Source organism: Aquarana catesbeiana, linkage group LG02, assembly GCF_042186555.1.
Source record: "Aquarana catesbeiana isolate 2022-GZ linkage group LG02, ASM4218655v1, whole genome shotgun sequence".
Lineage (NCBI taxonomy): Eukaryota > Metazoa > Chordata > Amphibia > Anura > Ranidae > Aquarana > Aquarana catesbeiana.
The window spans coordinates 307618527-307636221 of NC_133325.1; positions in this window are offsets into that span (position 1 = coordinate 307618527).

The following is a 17695-nucleotide window of genomic DNA, read 5'->3' on the forward strand; positions in this document are numbered from 1 at the left end:
GTTATCCACAGGTGCACTGTTATCTACAGACCTGGTTGTTCAATCAATGGGGAATGACTTCAGCATTATTGCTGATACTGTTAGTTTAGGGAGGACATTAGGAGGCCTCCAATAGGTTTATTTCATTACAACTTGGCAATTGCTGCATATCCTTTCTCCATCAGCTGGAGCCTTCAGCAGCCTCAGAGTGGGTTACATATAACCACATGCTCCTGTTGTGTTTACTGTTACTGTTTACTAATAAGTGTGTAGCTGTGATAGTGATATTCACTGCCTTTCTAAGTTCATTCATTATTCAGGTTTGCATGTGAGTCTTTGTAAGGTAGTCCTTAGCACTCTCTTGAGGGATGGAGAGTGCTAAGGTCTAGGTGGACCTCCAATTCACACAATCAAGTTTGCAAACCTACCAGGTTGGGGTGATTGTCCTTTTTAGGTGTATTTGTGAGACAACATTGTCCCATTGTTTAACCTTTGGGGTAAGGGTGTTGTCATTGTGTTTATATTTTAAATAATAAAGTATTTTTTCTAAAACTGAAGCCACATGTGTCTATAGGGGCAACTGCTATATACTTGGGGCCACAGTTCCTGGTGGGTTCCTGGGTTTTTCCAAGCCATAACTTACAGGACTCCTTGTTCTTTTTTATCTTGAAGGTAGTTCTTAATTACAGTGGTTGTATGTTTGGGGTCATTGTCTTACTGCAGAATAAATCTGGGCCCAATCACATACCTCCCTGATGGTGTAGCATGATGGATAACTATCTGCCTGCATGTCTCAGAATTGAAGACACCATTGACACTGACCACATTTTCAACTCCATTTGCAGAAATGCAGCTTCAGACTTGCAAAGAACCTCCATCATGCTACACTGTTGCCTGCAGACACTCAGTATTGTACCGCTCTCCAGCGAACAAACTGCCTCCTGTTACAGCTAAATATTTAAAGTTTTGACTTATCAGTCCAGAGCATCTGCTTCCATGAAGACCACTTCTGGCCAGACTCTGGAAAGTAGATAGGTATACCTGGGTCCCACTGGTTTCTGCCAGTTCTGTGCTGATGGCACTACTGGACATCTTCTGATAAGAAAAGAAAGTAAGCATAATGTGTCTTTCATCTGCTGCATTAAGTTTCCTTGGCTGACCACTACATCTACGGCCCTCAATATTGCCCGTTTCTTTGTGCTTCCTTAAAAGAGCTTGAGCAGCATATCTTGAAACCCCAGTCTTCTTTGAAGAGAGACCTTTCTGATGCAGTATAACTACCTTGTGTCCTGTTGCTGTGCTCAGTCATTAAAGACTGAATTCACCAAGGGGAAATTAAAGATGAATAGTGGCGCTGATCCCCAGGTGGTGGGGAAATGTAGAACACTCCTATACAGCCAGTGAACTGGGTATAGATGTGTACTAGATGATACACTCTAATGAATCAATTACTACTAAATGAGGAAAATAAATATTATTGCCCAAAATTAAATTATATATCTGAGCTAATGAACTGCAAACAGAATTAATTAATGTATATATACAAATCACCCTGTGAGAGTGGTACCAGATATATATATCCAAAAAAACTCTATGAATACTGAAAAGAAAAAAGCAGCAACCAAAAAAATGTGTTAGAACCCCATTGACGTTTATGGGACTTGAACGTTCAAAATCAAAAGTGCTAATTTCAAAGGCTAATTTGCATGGTATTGTCCTAAAAAGGGTTTAGGGACCCGGGTCCTGCCCCAGGGGACATGTATCAATGCAAAAAAACTTTTAAAAACGTCCGTTTTTTCGGGAGCAGTGATTTTAATGATGCTTAAAGTAAAAAAAAAAGTGAAATATTCGTTTAAATATCATACCTGGGGCCATTCCACCCTTACAAACATCCTCAGACCGCATGCAACAACAAATACACCAACTCGTCACCAAACAAGATGATATGGAGAATAGGCTGAGAAGATGTAATTTACGCCTGATAGGCCTGCCAGAGGGGACTGAAGGCAAGGACACCACCACGTTCTTGGAACAACTTCTAATCAACGCCTATGGGAGAGAAGCCTTTTCCCCTATGTTTGCGGTGGAGCGGGCACACCACATGCCAGCCAGACCCCCCCGCAGGGAGCCCCCCCTCGCACATTCATAGCTAAACTCCTCAACTACAAAGATCGAGATGCAGCCCTGAGGATGGCGAGGGAGAAAGGCAACATCTCAGTAGGGAATATTAAAGTAGCTATTTACCCAGATTTTTCAGCGGAGGTACAACACCGTCGCCAGAGCTTTGCAGAGGCCAAGCGCAGGCTGAGGAACTTACATTACAAATATTCCATGCTCTTTCCTGCCCGCCTCAGAATAGAACATGACGGTCGTGCAGTCTTCTTTGAGGATCCTGGTTGGAACATCGTGCAATCCCTGAAAGAGCTGATTGATCAAGTCCCAGATATATAAAGGTCTAACTGTTATGCCCAAACTCATGTACAGCGCAATTTTTCTTCAGAGTCGCATGGGTGCATTGTCCCTTGCAGTTGCATGGAACCTAGTTTGACACCACCCATTTCTTGATGTGAACTGTTTCTTACCACACACAAAAACTGTTTGAATGCGACATGGAGCCGTTTATGAACCAGCGCAAGTACAAAGTACAAATCCTGGACATTTACAGTATAAGAGTCCACTTACGCTCTGGGGCTCCGGAGGGGCAGAAGTCCTACCAGTCACATGCATCGTGCAGCGAGACTTTACCCCACACACCACTGGGAAGCAGTACCATGATTACTGGAGTCTTTTCTGGAACATGTTAGATGCATTCAACAGGAAACAAGGGAATCGGAAAACCATGCCATACCTTGTACAACTGGTATGGATGAGATCCCTTGTTCTACTCAGACCCCAGGGACTTAGCCAGATGTTCTGCATTTTCCATATAACCCGGAAGATGGAATGTTTCCCAGTTGGACACAAGTTAAGGGAATATGCCTGCACCAGTTTGGGACAGTGCAGGGCAGGGAGGGGGGTGGGAGTTCATTTGTTTATAGTTTTGTTAAGCTTGATTGTGCATACTAATCACAGAAAACAGATAACATTTCGAATGCTATGCTCATGTGAGTGTTTATGTATGTTGTGTGCAGAGGCGGCTCTAGGCTTTGTGAGGCCTTAGGCAAAACTTAGACACGAGGCCCCACTCACGCCCATAATGGGAAAAATAATTCAAGCAAGAAAAATGTCTGCAGAAAGATGCACGGATCTAGCGTATAGGTGATCAGCATCACTTCCAGGGCACCCTCCTCACCCATCAGACATATGCAGCCAATGCCGGCGGGGAAGAGAGGGGAAGGTGAGAAAGAGAGAGGGGTGATAGAGAGATCCCTAGCCCTGTCCCTGTCTGCAGCCCATCCTGTGCCCCATGTCCCAGTCTGCAGTCCCTGTCTGTGGGAAGGTTTGTGTGATGCTTGGTACAGTACCTCCCATGCCAGCAGGATGTTCATCACAGCCAGCAGCAGGCAGGGTCCATTCTTGTTTTCTGGGTGGGGACAGTGTTCTCCTCCTTCCAGAGGATCTGTTTGCTGTAAGATTGAGTGGTCCCTGGCCGCCAGCACCTTCTGCCCATCTTTGTTTTCTGGGCCCCAGTCAGCCTGTCCTCCTGGGAGGTCTTCAGAGCTCTTCTCCCTCCAGGGCTATCAGTCCTTACTGCCGATGCTGCTCATCTTCCCCACCAGGCCTGGACTGGGGCAAAAAAAAGGGGCCCATGCATTGTAGACTGAGCAATCCATGAGACTGGTCCCCTCCCCACTCTCCATCCTGACAGATCCCCTGCAGCAGCCGGCGGGAGAAAGGAGACTGGAACCTTGCAGAGCTGCGGGAGGCCGAGAGCACAGGGGTGGCGGATAGCATGGGAGTGAGGACGAGAGCACTGGGGGGGTAGAGAGCAGCCAGGCTGAGAGCACTGGGGGGGGTGTAGAGCATGCGGGGGCAGAGAGTAGGGGGAGCAAGAGAGCACTGGGGGTACGAGAGAGCACTGGGGGGGCAGAGAGCACTGGGGGGGCAGAGAGCACTGGTGGGGGGGCAGAGAGCACTGGGGGGGCAAAGTGAATAGGGATGGAGAGCACAGGGGCTGGGGAGCACGGTGGGGTGGAGAGCACTAGGGAGAGGAGCCAGGGAGCACTAGGGGGGCCGGAGAGCAAGGTGCCGCAGAAAGCACTAGGTGAGCCAGGGAGCACATGGGGGGCAGAGAGTACTGGGGGAGCTGAAGAGCACTGTGAGGGGGAGCTGGAAAGCATTGTGGGGTGGAGAGCATGGAGGGGCAGAGAGCAGTGTGGAGGGGGACTTGAGAGCACGGTGGGGTGGAGAGCATAGGTGGGAGACAGAGAACACTGTGGGGGGGAACTGAAGAGCACAGTTGAGAGCACTAGGAAGGGGAGCCAGGGAGCACATGGGGGGACTGGAGAGCACGGTGTGGTGAAAAACACTGGGGGGAGCCAGGGAACACATGGTGGGGTGGAGAGCATGGGGGGGTGGAGAGCAGATGGGGTTGAGAGCATGGTGGGGTGGAGAGCACATGGGGGACCGAAAGCATGGTGGGGTGGAGAGCACTGGGGAGGGAGCCAGAGAGCACAGGTGGGCAGCAAGGGAGCACATGGGGGGACCAAGAGTAAGGTGGGGTGGAGAGCACAGGGGGTGGAGGAGATTATGGGGGGCGGAGCCAGGGAGCACATGGGGGGAGCATGGTGTGGTGGAGAGCACTGGGGGGGCGGAGAGCAGATGGGGGACCGAGAGCATGGGGTGGGGTGGAGAGCACAGGGGGGCCCGGAGAAGATCATCGGGGGCGGAGCAAGGGAGCACATGGGGGAACCGAGAGCATGGGGTGGGGTGGAGTGGAGAGCACAGGGTCGGGCCGGAGGAGATCATGGTGGGCGGAGCCAGGGGCAGCAAAGAAAGCTGAATAGGAGGAGCGGAGGAGCCGCTGCATATAGAAGAATTGATCTTTCCATATTCCTCCTGCAGCCGGGGAATGCTGTTTCTCCTCCCCCTCCTGCAAACATTTAGCGGCTGCAGGAGGAATATGGGAAGATCAATTCTTCAATATGCAGCGGCTCCGCCGCTCCTCCTATCCAGCAGTACAGGAGGGCTGCATGGCCAGGCACTCACTTTCTCTCTGGACGGATGGCCAGGCAGAATCAGAAGATCGGATCCATTGAAGCTCCTTCACAGTCATGGGGCTGCGCTGCTGGGTAGTTTCTGTCCCTGACTGCTGAAGTGTATTGGCGGTCGGGTCAGGGGTGAGCGGCACGGACTGAAGGAGCAGCTCAGCAGCTGTGTGCCCTATGGCTACCCGCACGCCTTGCTGAGATCTCACCTGGAGTCGGCTGCTGGCACCTAGAAGTCTTTTCTGTTTCGCTCCCTGCACTTGCTGCCACCAGACCAGGATGCTCCATGATTGGCCCAGGGTGCCCTCAGGCAGTGCCCGATTGGTCAGTCAGCCCCTGGGCCACGGAGTCTGGGCAGAAGGGAGGCGGATCTGGCGGCGGGGGAGGTGGAGCCGCCGACGCCGACATTAGTATTGATCACAGGCAAATTAGGCGATCGCGAGGCCCCTGAGAGTGCGAGGCCTGAGGCGGCCTCCTAATTTGCCTAATTAGAGAGTCGCCTCTGGTTGTGTGATACAATATTGATGCATCCATGTCTGAATATTAGGAACCTATGTGCCTCATGTATAAAGAGCAAATTGCTTAACATAACTGTTTCATTAGATCTCAAAAGGTTTTATTCATGGCATCTCTAAAATTTCTTACGTGGAATGTGAGGGGCATGCACGAGAAATTTAAGCGTGCAGCAGTCTTCACATTCCTCAAGAAACAGCATGCTGAGGGGAGCATCCAGATGGCACTTCGTCGGCCATGGGTTGGGTGGGCGTATCATTCTACCCACACATCCTATTCCAGGGGAGTCTCAGTCTTGATAGCTAAATCGGTACACTTTGAGTTATGTGAACTGTCCACTGACCCACAGGGACGATACGTATTTATCCTAGCTAAATTATATGGAGAACCCCTAATCATATTGGCCTTTTATGTACCACCCCTATTTAACATCACCATAATTAAAGAGGGACTATCATTCATGGCCCGCCACTCTGCTATATCTGCAGTTTGGCTAGGCGACTTTAATACCACACTAAATCCGACTTTGGACAGGCTACAACTTACTCCACCTGCCCTAAATACTCCCACCGAAACTAGTTTTTCTAAGCTCATTTCCACCTTCCATTTAACAGATACCGTATTTATCGGCGTATAACACGCACCGGCGTATAACACGCACCCCAATTTAGGAGGGAATTTTAAGGGAAAAAAAACTTTTAGGAGGGAAGTTGAAGGGAAAAAAACTTACATTTAAATGCCCATCATTGCAGCCTTCTCAGTGCAGCCTTCCCCAGTGCAGCCTTGTCAGTGCAGCCTTGTCAGTGCAGCCTTCCCCAGTGTCCATTGCAGCCTTATCCCAGTGCAGCCTTGCCCCAGTGCAGCCTTCCCCAGTGCAGCCTTGTCAGTGCAGCCATGTCAGTGCAGCCATGTCAGTGCAGCCATGTCAGTGCAGCCATGTCAGTGCAGCCTTGTCAGTGCAGCCTTGTCAGTGCAGCCTTCCCCAGTGCAGCCTTCTCAGTGCAGCCTTCCCCAGTGCAGCCATGTCAGTGCAGCCATGTCAGTGCAGCCTTCCCCAGTGCAGCCTTGTCAGTGCAGCCTTCCCCAGTGCAGCCTTGTCAGTGCAGCCTTCCCCAGTGCAGCCTTCCCCAGTGCAGCCTTTCCCAGTGCAGCCTTTCCCAGTGCAGCCTTCCCCAGTGCAGCCTGTCCCTGCTTCAAAATCGCCGACCGCGATTTGAAAATGGCGCCGCCGGCGCCGAAATACACAGAGCCGGTCCTCGGGTCTTTCCGGCGGCTCTCGTTTACTTTCGGTTCCACTCGTAGTCCCGAGCGGAGCTATCCGAGTATTTTCGGATAGCTCCGCTCGAGACTACGAGTGGAGCCGAAAGTAAACGAGAGCCGCCGGAAATAGCCGAGGACCGGCTCTGTGTATTTCGGCGCCGGCGGCGCCATTTTCAAATCGCGGTCGGCGATTTTAACGTTTTGACAGCTCGGGATCGCAGGGCATCGGCGTATAACACGCACCTGCGACTTTCCCCTGATTTTAAGGGGAAAAAAGTGCGTGTTATACGCCGATAAATACGGTACATGGCGTCACAGGTTCCCACAGGCTAAATCGTACTCGTGCTTCTCATCTTCTCATAACTCCATAGACTTCATACTCATTTCCCACAGATTGACACCAAGACTAACAGAGGCTGCATTCTGCCCCAGAATACTCTCGGATCACAGTCCTTACTGGATTACATTAAGCATCCCTATAGCAAAACCACCACGGTCCTGGCATTTGAACCCATTTTGGCTCTCTCTCCTACCGGAGGATGATGAGCTCACGGATAAGTGGAGACTGTACTTTGTGGAGAATGACAAGTCAGCATCGCCCTCCGCAGTATGGGACTCCTTTAAGCTATTTGCTCGCTCCACGTTAATTGTTGCTATCAATAAAATCAAGACAAATTCCTCCAGTGCCCTCGGTAAGGTGCTGGAGGACCTGTCCTCTGCTGAAAGAGACCTCACCGCCACCCCGACCCCCGCGAATGCGAACCTGCATAAAATACAAACTAGAGTAGTTACCCAGCTACAATATCAGAAAGCAAGACAAAAACTTTTTTTCTCCAAACAAAAAATGTTTGAATATGGGGAAAAAGCAGGCAAGTTATTGGCATACTTGGTGCACAGTGAAGATAGGCCCCCGGTGGTTATCACACTACATGGCCCTGGAGGACAACAAATAACAGACCCACCCAGGGTAACCTCTATGTTTAGAGATTTCTTTGCTGACTTGTACAAAACGACAGCTCCCACTGAGACACAATCAATGTCCCTCTTTCTTGAGAAGGTGATTTTCCCACAGCTGACAAAAGAACAGGTAGACCTACTAGAGGCACCCCTCACCACAGACGAAATTACAATTGCTATTGCCAGTTTTGCCAGGTCTAAATCCCCAGGATCAGACGGACTCCCAATTGAGTTTTATTCCCAATTCAGAGAAATACTAACCCCTAAACTGCTAGCTTTATACAATCATCTCTTTGAGACTGGGACTTTACCCCCATCCATGACAGAGGCAACAATAGTCCTCATCCCCAAACCAGGAAAGGACCCGGGATACCCAGAATCCTATCGTCCAATATCCCTTCTACAGGTGGACATCAAAATATTGACCAAAGTACTATCCATTAGGCTTAATCAGGTCATCTTATCACTAATACATACAGACCAGGCAGGTTTTATGCCTGGTCGCAACACCTCGTTTAATCTCCAGAAATTATATATGAATATACAGGCTACACATGAGGAGGTTGGTTCACGAGTTGTGGTGACTTTGGACACAGCAAAAGCATTCGACTCGGTGGAGTGGAGGTATCTCTGGAGATGCTTGGAGGACTATGGCTTTGGTCCGAAATTTATTAAGTGGGTTCAATTGCTATACCAGGCACCCAGGGCCAGGGTGGTGGCTAATGGGTGGTCCTCTCGGATGTTTGACCTCAGTAGAGGCACGAGGCACGGCTGCCCCTTATCCCCACTATTGTATGCCCTTGCGGCAGAACCCCTTGCGATATCCATCCAAGCGAACCTGGAGATTAAAGGACTAAGACTGGGCTCTTTAATTGAAAAATCAGTATGTATGCAGACGACACGCTGCTATATTTAGCAGATTCAGGCCCATCTTTATGTGCCACACTCCACACGATCAAACAATTTGGAATATTTTCAGGACCGAAAATCAATTGGGATAAGTCCCAAATTCTACCAATTGATAGCTTCCCACCCCCAGAATCCCAAGCCAGACTGCCGCTTCAGAGAGTTGATGTCATTAAATATTTAGGGATCCATATATCCAGATCCCCTGCAGATTATGTATCCCTCAATATAGACCCTCTCCTTTCCATGGTTAAAAATAAAGTACGGGTTTGGTCAAGACTCCCACTTGGGACCTGGGGTCGCATAAACTTAATTAAGATGATCTTACTCCCTAAAATACTGTATGTTCTCTGGCATACTCCAGTCTACTTACCCCTGAAACATTTCAAATCTTTAGAGTCCCTTCTCAAGCCATTTGTGTGGGGTACCAACAGACACAAACTGGCATGGCAAACTCTCAAGAACCCGACTGACCTCGGTGGCACAGCTCTTCCTGACTTTAACCTATACTACATTGCATCACAACTGTCACAGCTCTTCCACTTAGATAAAATGGACAGTGAGAGATTTCTCACAATCCTATGTCCAAAATGGGCACAACACACCAAGGACTCGATATATGCAATAGCACGGGGGGGATGGAACTAGGGGAATTTAACTCTTAGGGGAGAATTTCCCTTCCTAGGGGTAGATTTCATCTCACTTCCTGTTGTCTCCTTCCGATTGCAAGTAGGAGTCGTTTGTAAGTTGGATGTTTGAAAGTAGGGGCCTGCCCTATATACTCAGCAGAAATTTGGGCCTTAGGTGTTGTTGTGGCCTCAACACTGTAAGCCCTCACAGGGCCCTGCTGTGAAATATTAGATCAAGAATTGAAATTACATGCCCCTGTTGAACAGGGCCAGAAAAATTGGGCCTTTGGTGGTGGTGGTGCTGGTGGCACAACACTGTAAGTCCTCACAGTTAATCTTGGTGGGCGCAGAAACAGGCCCTGCTGTGAAATATTAGATCAAGAATTCTAATTACATGTCCCTGTTGAACAGGGGCTGAAAAATTGGGCCTTAGGCACTGGTGCTGATGTCACAAACACTGCAACCCCTCACAGATACTCTAGTTGGAATGCAGGAACGAGCCCTGCTACAAAAGAATTGCATCAAAAATTGTAATTACACGCCCCTGTTAAACAAGGGCTGAAAAATTGCACCTTGGGCACTGGTGCTGGTGCCACAACACTGCAACCCCTCACAGATACTCTAGTTGGAACACAGGAATGAGCCCTGCTGCAAAGTATTGCATCAAAAATAGTAATTACACGCCCCTGTTAAACAGGGGATTGGGCCTTAGGCGGTGCCTAGGACCAAAAATGTTCTTACAAGCTATCAGCATGATCATTGAGGAGGAAGAGGATAATTACTCAGCATAACAGGATAGTCACTCAGCATCAGCATAGGCAGACTTTGAAGGGGTCTGACATTTCAAAAAAAATTATTCGGTTACATCAGCATCAGGTGCTTGGTAGCTGGTGGTGATCCAAGATTGATTCATTTTTATGAAGGTCAGTCGTTCGACCGAGTCGGTGGACAGACGCACCCTGTGATCGGTTACAAAGCCTCCAGCAGCACTGAATGTGCGTTCCAAAAGAACGCTGGATGCAGGACAGGCCAGTAGCTCAATTGAATACTGTGCAAGCTCTGGCCAGTGATCCATCCTCAAGACCCAGTAACCCAGAGGATTTTCGGTGGGAAAGGTGTCCAAGTCAGATCTTGCCCCTAGGTATTCCTGCACCATGTAAAACAGACGCTGGCGATGGTTGCTGGAACCGATCATACCTTGGGGCTGCAGACTAAAAAATTGTCTGAATGCATCGGTCAGACGACCACCGTCTCCACCGCTCCTTCTTTGACTGACCGAAGCCTCAGCAACACGTTGTCCAGAAACAGGAGTTTGTAACCTCCCAGTCTCTGGGAACGCGTTGTACAGACCTTTCTGCAAGGCCTCCCGAAGATGTTTCATCCTCTGCTCCCTCTGCGACGGCAAGATAAGGTCCGCAACCTTACCCTTGTAACGTGGATCAAGGAGGGTTGCCAGCCAGTATTGGTCCTTCTCCTTGATACCACGAATACGAGGATCCTTACGTAGGCTTTGCAGGATCAGGGAGGCCATGCAGCGTAGGTTTGCTGAGGCATTGGGTCCGGAGTCCTCTGGGTCACTAAGGACGACATGGTCCGCAGCCACCTCCTCCCAGCCACGTACAAGTCCATGTGTTTCTTGGGACTGATCACTTAAAGACTGCTGCTGATGCTGAGTGCCAGGCTCCACCTCCATACTGACACAATCCTCCTCCTCCTCCTCGTCCTCTTCCTGTGTGATCGGCGGGCATGCAGGGACACTGTCTGGATAAAGGGGGCCTTGAGAGCTAAGGAAGTCCTCCTCTTCCTGCCTCAGTTCTGCCTCAAGTTCCCTGTCCATTATTCCACGCAGCGTGTGCTCCAACTGGTGGATAAGGGGGACAGTGTCACTGATGCATGCACTGTCACTGCTCACCATCCTCGTGGCCTCCTCAAATGGTGACAGGACAGTGCATGCATCCCTGATCATGGCCCACTGGCGTGGGGAAAAAAACAAGCTCCCCTGACCCTGTCCTGGTGCCATAGTCGCACAGGTACTCATTGATGGCCCTCTGCTGCGTTTGCAGCCGCTGCAGAATGGCCAACATTGAGTTCCACCTGGTGGGCATGTCACAGATTAGGCGGTTTTTGGGCAGGTTAAACTCCTTTTGGAGGCCTGCCAGCCGAGCACTGGCATTATATGAGCGGCGGAAAAGCACACAGACTTTCCTGGCCTGCCTCAGGACATCCTGTAAGCCCGGGTACCTGCCCAAGAACCGCTGCACCACCAAGTTAAGGACGTGAGCCAAACAGGGCACATGGGTCAGTTCTCCCTGTCGGAGGGCGGAGAGGAGGTTAGTGCCATTGTCACAAACCACCATTCCTGCCTTAAGTTGGCGTGGCGTCAACCACCTCTGAACCTGCCCCTGCAGAGCTGACAGAACCTCTGCCTCAGTGTGGACCCTGTCCCCCAAGCACACCAGCTCAAGCACCGCATGGCATCTTTTGGCCTGCGTACTTGCGTAGCCCCTTGAATGCCTACGGAGCACCGCTGGTTCAGAGGACAAAGCACAGGAAGAGGCCATGGAGGAAGAAGAAGAGGAGGGGGTGGAGGAGAGAGGTGTGTCACAATCATTAGTAGTGGCATTTTGGAGGCATGGTGGCGGAACAACCTCCAACACTACTGCACCTTGTCCTGCATCCTTCCCAGCTGCCAGCAAAGTGACCCAATGCACCGTGAAACTTGGGTAACGTCCCTGTCCATGCCTGCTGGACCATGAGTCAGTGGTAATATGCACCTTACCGCTGACCGCCCTGTCCAGCGAGGCCAAGACATTGCCTTCCACATGCCGATAGAGAGCCGGAATCTGTGAGAAAAAGTGGCGTTTGGGTACCTGCCACTGAGGAACCGCACATTCCACCAACTCACGGAAGGGGGCAGAGTCTATCAACTGAAAAGGTAGCAGTTGAAGTGCTAGCAATTTTGCTAAGCTAGCATTCAACCGCTGGGCATGTGGATGGCTGGGAGCTAACTTCTTTCGGCGATGCAGCAGATGGGGCAGGGAAATTTGCCTGGTACAATCTGACGTCGGTGTACCAAAAGCAGATTGCCCACAAGTACTTGGCTGTGACACACCTAATTCTACACCTTCATTCCTCTCAGTGCAGGTCTCAGAGAGGACTGAAGGTATAGTGGGGTTGGAGATCTCAGCTGATGAGGAGCAAGGAGAGGTCCTCTTTGTTCTTTGGTGTGGGTCTTTTAGATATGCTTGCCAACGAACTGCATGACAGGTCAACATATGTCTGGTCAAGCATGTGGTGCCCAAGCGGGAGATGTTTTGGCCACGTGAGATACGCTTGAGACATATTTTGCAAATAGCAGTGGTGCGATCTGATGCACTCGTCTCAAAAAAGGCCCACACCAAAGAACTTTTGGAATAACGCACAGAGACAGCAGTGCCCTGCACATGCGCAGCTTTGCGGTGTGATGCAGTCAGTGTACTGCCCTTAGGCTGGCCCCTGGAGGACATCCTGGCTCGTTGGTGATGTGCCTCCTCCTCCTCTCTCCTATCAGGCACCCACGTTGAGTCAGTGACCTCATCATCCCCTCCCTCCTCATCACTGGAGCAAACCTGGCAGTATGCTGCAGCAGGGGGAGCATGACTGCCATATTGCTGTCCTTCTTGGGCACCCCCTCTGTCCGTGCTCACGTTACTGCCTTCATCTAGCTCAGTATCGTCATCAGAGCCTTCTAAACGCTGGGCATCCTCCTGGAGCATGTACCCAACACTGTGGTCAAACAGTTCCAGGGACTCCTCAGGAGGACATGGTGGGGCTAGGGAAGGAGTCACTGATGCCATTGAGCTGAGGGAAGAGGCCGCGTTGGCAGCTGCTTTGCCAGACATAGTACCCTGAGCATGGGTGAGGGAGGATGAGGAGGATGAGGACGGCTTGGTCATCCACTCGACCAAGTCTTCCACATGTTGCGGCTCAACGCGGCCAGCTGCCGAAAAAAAGGCCAAGCGTGTCCCACGGCCACATGCTGATGAGGATGCATCATCTCCACGACCAGCACCGTTGCCTCTAGACACAGAGCCTGCTTGCCCTCTTTTATTGGCTTGTGACTGTCTGCCTCTCCTTGTTGGCTTTCCAGACATACTAATGGCCTGTAGCTGCACTAAGCTGGGATATAATATATATATATATATATATATATATATATATATATATATATATATACACACAAATATATATATATATACTGATACTGCAGCTAGCAAAATCAACTACCTGCTTACAGTATGAGAACACCACCAACCTTCTACAGGTAGCTTTAGCTGAACACTGTGCAGAGGTCGCACTTCACTAACGTGTAAATAATTTAGCTGCCTGCGATAGTGATAGGATCAGGAAAATGCCACCAACCTTCTACAGGTAGCTTTAGCTGAACAGTGCAGAGGTCGCACTACACTAACGTGTAAATAATTTAGCTGCCTGCGGTAGTGATAGGATCAGGAAAACACCACCAACCTTCTACAGGTAGCTTTAGCTGAACAGTGCAGAGGTCGCACTACACTAATGCCCCGTACACACGGTCGGATTTTCCGATGGACAATGTCCGATCGGAGCGTGTTGTCGGAAATTCCGACCGTGTGTGGGCGCCATCGGACATTTTCCATCGGATTTTCCGACACACACAAAGTTGGAGAGCAGGAGATAAAATTTTCCGACAACAAAATCCGATCGCGTCAATTCCGACCGTGTGTGGCCTGTTCCGACGCACAAAGTGCCACGCATGCTCAGAAGAAATTCCGACACGGGACAGCTCGTTCTGGTAAACTTAGCGTTCGCAATGGATACAGCACTTTCGTCACGCTGCAATGTTAAAAATGGTTTAATACAGCGCACTCTCTTCTTCTTTATAATGTGACAAGAATTAAGTAGTTTTGCTGCTCATATTCACACACACTTCTCACAAACTTTTATTTGTGTTTTTTTAGTGGGATTACCTGAATATATTGTTATTAGTTGTCACATCTGACAGTTTTATATTAGTTTTTTTTTTTTTTTTGGATTTTAAGCCTTTTTTTTCTTTAATGTTTGGATTTTTTCCAAGGCTGATCTTTGTTCAATGTTATTTTTATTTTTACTACAGAATATTTTTGTGTGTGTTTTGTGTGTCAAGTTACCCCAACACCATTGATATCTTTTATTATTTAATCTCCAGGAGATTGTTTGTTGTTGGTGTCCCTTGTTCATTTCACATTGTATATTTGAAATGTACCTGAATCCTCACAAACCAACTGTCATTTTTGAAGTAAAACACATAGGAGAGTATAATTCAAAACAAAAATCCTTTATTAAGGGATCAGAACCAAACAAAGAGGAAGGCAACACTGGATCAACAGGAGAAATTAGCGAAGCCTGGGACCCCCACGGCAGACATCAATTCTTCAACATCAAAATTGGTGGCCTGAGGAGTCCATATCTAAGGGAGGGCAGCCTGGTCCAGAATTCGCAGAGATCCGGAAAGCAGCAGATGACATCTGTGTCCCCAGGCTGTGGTACCACAAGAGGCTGCTATTTTTGGCCGACCAGACTGGATCCAGGGCAATCACTGTCTGGTCTTCCTTCCACGCTTCATTCCGGGCTGTGGCTGTGCAGTTGGAGATGTGGCAGGAGGAGGAGTAGGACCTGAAGGAGGAGGAGGAGGACCTGCAGGAGGAGGAGGACTGGGAGGACCTGGAGGAGGACTGGGGGGACCTGGAGGAGAGGGAGGAGGAGGAGGAGGACCTGCAGGAGGAAGAGGAGGACCAACGCGAAGGTGTGTCTGAGGTGTAATTTGGCCCCTCATACCTTTCTCCAGAGCCTCCGATATGAGGGCCTCACACAAGACTTTTTGGCCCTCCTCCATCCTCTGCATTTTATATGCTATGAAGGCAGCAATGTTCTCCTCCATGGTGTGTGGTGCTCCCAGGACCTCTGTAGCCCTCCAAAAGAATCCTATAGCAGCCTCCTCTAGGGCACTCCTCCTACTGCCACTTTCTGTTTTCAGGGGGGGTGGAGGGACCTGCAGATCAGCTAGCCGGCTCGGCCCGGCCACCTCCTGGCTGAGACTTCCCTGTGTATGAAAAAGGGACATGGTTTTAGTTTTTGCATCATCAATCACAATCCTAAATTAGTTCTCCCAACTAACATCTAGTTAACATCATTGATTGTACAAGCAGAAATATTTAGAGGAATGCTATACCTGGCTCAATCTGGGCTCCTCCACATGTGGCCTGGAAGGCCCAGGTTGGGCGTCAGAAGCCTCAGCCGGGGGGGAAGGAAGCGTGGAAGGAAGACTGAAGAGGGATGGCCTGGGTTCAGTCTGGCCTGCCAGAAAATGCAGCCTGTCGTAGTACAACATCCTGGGGACATAGATGTCATCTGCTGCTCCGGATCTCTGTGAATCCAGGACTTTCTTGCGCTCCCTTAGATATGTGCTCCTCAGGCAACCAATTAATATCTTTAAATAGGTGATGTCTGCCATGGGGATCACCTGCTTCACAATTACCAACAATTGCACCAGTGCTGCCTTCCTCTTTGCTTGGTTCTTTAAATGGGGGTGTTTAATCTCCCACAGACAGGGCAGCTCCCTTAACATATCTACGAATACAGACATGAAGTCATTATCTTTGAGTACCATATCCATGTTCACTGCAAGACACAACACAAGACAAAGCCTAATGTCAGACAAAACTCTCCTAATCTTTTACAATATAGGCCTCAATGTAGAAGCAGTATAGGCACAAGTTTGTCTCTTACCTTCGTTCTTACGATCGGCGCCTCCAATGCTCCTTCCTCCGCTCACAGATCGTACGTAATACGCACGCGTGTTACGCTTTATATACACTGCGCATGCGTGTAACTCTGCCCGCCCCTGGCGTTCTTTCTAGTCTATTCCCCGCCCCTTTTCGTTTGGCGCAGTGGGGGAAGAGCACATGGCGGGGTCACAGCAGGTGCGTGATAATTGCAGGAACGAGGAGGAGGAGGAGGAAAGCCAGGCACGTCCCGATCCAGAAGGAGACGTTTTAAGGCCACAAATATGTCCTTTGGGGAGATGTTGGAGATGGTCGACATCATGAAGAAGTCCGACTATGACGGAAAATATGGGCCTTACCCCAACCCGAACATCCGAAAGGCCAAGATCATGGCGAAAGTGGTCAGGAGTCTTGAGAGGAATTTCGGGGTCCGAAGATCAAAAGATCAGCTCAGGAAGCAGTGGTCGGACCTGAAATTGAGAGAGCCAGAGCAGTATCGAAAGATCCGGAGAGTGCTGCAAAAAAGTAAGTAGTTGTGCTGTGTTCGTATTCTTTCTGTCTTTATTCCGTTCGTTCTGCTCCATATGCTTTTAGTAATTGTAACGTTTAAAAGGGCAACTTTAATGTTCATGGGCCCATTATTCGTTCGTATCAAACATTTTTCTTTCGGCCTCTAAAACACCATTGTTTAGGCCATATGCATTTTCCCACATTTTTTTTGTGCCAACTTGGATGCCAAATATTTGTTTGTGTAGATGGGTTTGTTACTAGAGTGAAATGCAAACTAGATTGTGTGTAAGGAGAGGACACTGAGCAGCTGTTTTCACATCTGGACACTGGAGCACTAGTGTGGGACCCCAGAACACCCTTTTTATTAGGGGGGCCACACAGGTGCTCCAGTGTATACTATAGGGGGGGCTACATCTGTGAAGCTTGTACTAAACAGGTAAAGTATTGCAGCTTGACAAAGGCCAATAAAAAATATACATCTTGGAACTCTGCTAAAATAGACAATTGTACCCCACTTCCAAGCAATGTTTCCTATTTCTATTCTGCCATCAAATATCTGTGTGCTAAGTATACCATTTTTTTTTTTACATAGGGGAGAAAAGACTCGGAGGACACCCCTCATCCCAGGAGACCAGAGACCCCCCACCTCTGGAAGAAGGGGAAATACCGCAAACCCAAGAAGAAGAGCAGGAGGAAGAAGAATACGTGGTGGAGATTAGCACCACAACAGGTGAGTGTCTGCGACCAAAGGCTCAGGTAAATGAGATGGATGGTGGCAGATTTTTGATACCTATTTTTGTTTTCTTTATCTCTTTTTAGGTGATCGTGATGTGAGGGAGAGAGAACGCTTTACTTCTGAAAGTGCCCAGATCCTCATCGGGATGATCAGGGGGTGTAATCTCGAATTGCACAACATACAGCAACAAATCAGTGATGTTATTAAAAAAAATAATAACATCATTGATGTTTTGGGGCGAATTTAAACCCCACAAAATCACTTGTTTTATTGTGGTCC